Source organism: Artibeus jamaicensis, unplaced genomic scaffold (genome assembly GCF_021234435.1).
Source record: "Artibeus jamaicensis isolate MK-2021 breed Jamaican fruit bat unplaced genomic scaffold, CSHL_Jam_final scaffold_461, whole genome shotgun sequence".
Lineage (NCBI taxonomy): Eukaryota > Metazoa > Chordata > Mammalia > Chiroptera > Phyllostomidae > Artibeus > Artibeus jamaicensis.
Genome location: NW_026522045.1, coordinates 8,165,308 through 8,169,517, shown reverse-complemented (window position 1 = coordinate 8,169,517; position 4,210 = coordinate 8,165,308). Strand labels below are relative to the sequence as shown.

General features: G+C 36.0%; 1 non-coding gene across 1 annotated transcript; it reads left to right on the top strand.

The window, feature by feature from the left end:
- Positions 1 to 3,264: 3,264 nt before the first annotated feature.
- LOC119065203 (U6 spliceosomal RNA) lies at positions 3,265 to 3,371 on the top strand. The gene has a single exon (XR_005085559.2). It is a non-coding gene; the product is annotated as a U6 spliceosomal RNA (small nuclear RNA).
- The last annotated feature ends 839 nt before the right edge of the window (positions 3,372 to 4,210 follow it).

The window sequence follows — 4,210 nt, the reverse complement described above, 5'->3', positions numbered from 1 at the left end:
AAACAATAATATTCTATGTAATAGATAATAAATCTTTCTCTGAAGCAAGACCTGAGGAAAACAATAAAAACCTGTCTAGGCAAGGGTCGAGGCCCTCCCCTTTGAGGGAGTGGCCGAGGCATCCACAGGCACTCTCCCCTTAAGAGAGTAGTCATACGGTTCCCTTTTTCTCTACAGGATTGTTGTCACCTGTGCATTTAATCTCGTCATCAGCCACATCAGGTGGACGCTGTTGGCCAGAGTCTGCCACAAGGATAAAGTCACTGACCTAGAGGACAAAGTAAAAAAAAAATCATTCAGAATGAGCAAGACAAGAAAAAAAGGCTCTGAAAGAATGAAGAGGGGATAAGGAAATTGGAGGACAACATGAAATGCAATAATATCTGTATAACAGTGGCACCAGAAGGAGAATAAGAGCAAAGTACAGAAAACCTGTTTGAAAAAGTAATAATGAAAAACTTCCCTAATTTAATGAGAGAAAAAGTCACACAAATCCAGAAACACAGAAAGTCCCAATCAAGAGGAACTCAAAGAGGCCCACTTCAAGACACGTCATAATTAAAAGGGCAAAATTCAAAGATAAAGAGAGAATCTTAAAGGCAGAAATGGAAAAACAGGAAGTAACATAAAAGGGAACCCCAGTAAGACTAGCAGCTGGCTTCTCAATGGAAACACTCCAAGCCAGAAGGGAATAGTAAGAAATATTCCAAGTAATGAAAACCAGAGACCTGCAAACAAGAATACTTTATCCAGCAAGGCTCTCAATTAAAATAGAAGGCCAAAGAAGAAGCTTTCTGGACAAAAGAAGCCTCAAAAATATACCTTCTCCAAACCAGCTCTGCAGGAGATGCTAAAGCGTTTGCTTTAAGAACAGGCAGAAAAACAGTGAAGAACAGAAGAACACGGATACAAAAAAATGGCAATGAATAAGTACCTATCAATAATACCCTTAAATGTAAACAGATTAAGTGCCCCAAAAGACACAGAATAATGAAATGGATAAAAAAGAAAAAAAAAAACACGACTCATACATATGCTGCCTACAGGAGCCCCACGTCAGGACAAAAGATGTACACAGACTGAAAGTGAAGGGCTGGAAACAAATATTACAAGCAAATGGACAGGAAAAAATAGCCAGAGTGCAATACTCACATCACACAAAATAGACTTCAAAAAAAATTTAAAACATTAAAAGAGACCCTGAAGGTCACTTCATAATACTCAAGGCAAGAATCTGCAAAGAAGACATAAAAATGGTAAATATATATGCACCCCACATAGTAGCACACAAATACATAAACAAAATCTCAGAGGACTTCAAGAAAGATATCAACAGCAGAACAATTACAGTAGGAGATTTTAACACCCCACTGTCAAAAACTGGACAGATCTTCCAAACAAAATATCAGCAATGATATTGTGACACTGAACAATACCCAAAATGAAAAGGACTTAACTGATATATATATAGAGAGGCCTTCATCCCAAAGAACCTTAATATGCATTCTTTTCAAATGCACATGAAACATTTTCAAAGATAAACCACATTATAGGACACAAAACAAGCCTTAACAAATTCAAGAATATTGAAATCATACCAAGCATTTTCTTTGACCACAAGGGCCTGAACCTAAAAACTAACCTCAAGAAAAAAAAAACAACACAAAATCATGGAGATTGAATAGTATGCTATTCAATGAACAATGAATGGGTCAAGAATGAAACTAGGAAAGAAATCAAAAAGTTTCTGGAAACAAACAAAAATGAACTCACAACAACCCTAAAGTTATGGAACACAGTGAGGGCAGTCCTGAGAGGCCTACCTGAAAAAGATAAAAACATTTCAAAGAAACAACCTAACCCTATGCCTACAAGAACTTGAGGAACAACAAAAAAGACAGCACAAAACAAATAGAAGGAAGGAAATAACCAAGATCACGACAGAATTAAATGACATACAGACTAAAAGCACAATTTTGAGGATCGATGCAAGGAGCTGGTTCTTTGAAAAGATAAACAAAACTGACAAGCATTTAAGGAGGCTCATCAAGAAAAAGAGAGAAGACCCAAATAAACACAATCAGAAATGAAACAGGAGAGATTACAACTGATACCACAGAAATGCAAAGGATTTTGAGAAATTAGTACAAAGAATTATACGCCAAGAAATCTGAAAAGCTAGAGGATATGAAAAAATTTTTAGAAAAATATAATCTACCAAAACTCAATAAAGAAGAAGCAGAAAGTCTGAACAAACACCAGCTGATGAAATAGAAACAGTAATTAATAAGCTTCCACCACATAAAAGCCCTGGACCAGATGGTTTCACAGGAGAATTTCACAAAGCATTTAAGGGAGAGCTAATCCCCATCTTCCACAGATTGTTCTGAAAAGTACAAGGATATGGAAAACTTCCAAACTCGTTTATGGAGCCAATATCATCCTAATCCCAAAACCAGATAAAGACATAACAAATAGAAAACTGCAGACCAATATCACTGATAAACATAAATGCTAAAATCCTCAATAAAATACTGGCAAACCAGATCCAGCAATACATTAGAAAGATCATACACCATGACCAAGTGAGATTTATCCCAGGGATGCAAGAATGGTACAATATTCACAAGTCAATCAATAAACATAATATACCACATAAACAAAACAAAAGACAAAAATCACAAGATCATATCAATAGACACAGAAAAAAGCACTTGATAAGGTACAGCACCCATTTGTGATAAAAACACTAAGCAAAGTAGCAATAGAGGGAGCATTACTCAACATAATAAAGGCCATATATGAGAGACCTACAGCCTATATTATAATCAATGGACAAAAAGTTAGAGCTTTCCCACTAAGATCAGGAACAAGACAAGGATGCAAGCTTTCACCCCTCTTATCCAACATAGTACTGGAAGTGCTAGCCACAGCAATCAGACAAGAAAAAGAAATAAAAGGCATCCAAACTGGAAAGGAGGAAACAAATTGTCACTGTTTCCAGATGACATGATAGTGTACATAGAAAATTCTATAGACTCCACCAAAAAAATTACTCAATGTAAAAAATGAATTTGGCAAAACAGCTTGATACAAAGTTAATACTCAGAAATCAAAGGCATTTTTTTACAACAACAATGAAATATCAGAAACACAAATCAGGAAAAAATCCCATTTGATGTAGTAACAAAAAAAATAATAAAGTACCTAGGAATACACATAACTAAGGAGGTAAGAGACCTGTACTCAGAAAACTATACAACAGTTCTCGATTTGGAAGCACATATACTAAAATTGGAATGATACAGAGAAGATTAGCATGGCCCCTGCTCAAGGATGACACACATATTAGTGAAGCGTTCCATATTTTTTGAAAACGATCTCACAACAAACCAAAACTTATGTGAAACAGCCAAGGCAGTCCTGAGAGGAAAGTTTATAGCAATACAGGCCCACCTAAAGAAGATAGAAACATATCAAACAAACAACCTAACCCTGAGCCTGCAAGAACCTGAGGAACAACAACAAAGACAGAACAGAGCAAGCAGAACGAAGGAAATAACCAAGATCAGAGTAAAACTAAATGCCATAGAGACTAAGAGCACAATTCTAAGGATCAATGAATCCAGGAGTTTGTTCTTGAAAAGATAAACAAAATAGACAAGACTTTAAGTAGGCTCATCAAGAAAAGAAGAGAGAGGACTCAAACACAATCAGAAATGAAAGAGGAGAGATTACAACTGATACCACAGAAATAGAAAGGATTGTAAGAAATTATTATGAAGAACTGTATGCCAAGAAATTTGAAAACATTGGGGGAAAATGGACACATTTCCAGAAAAATACAATCTTCCAAAACTCAATGAAAAAGAAGCAGAAAATCTAAACACACCAATAACAGCAAAAGAATTTGAAGCAGTAATCAAAAAACTCCCATCACACAAAAGCTCTGGACCAGATGGTTTCACAGGAGAATTCTACAAAGCATTTAAGGAAGAGCTAACCCCTATTCTCCACAGACTATTCCAAAAAATCCAGAAGGATGGCACACTCCCAAATTCTTTTTGTGAAGCCAGCATCATCATAATTCCCAAACCAGATAGAGACACAACAAAGAAAGAAAACTGCAGGCCAATATCGCTGATGAACATAGACACTATTGGCAAATTGCATCCAATATATCAAAAAGATCATACACCATGACCAAGTG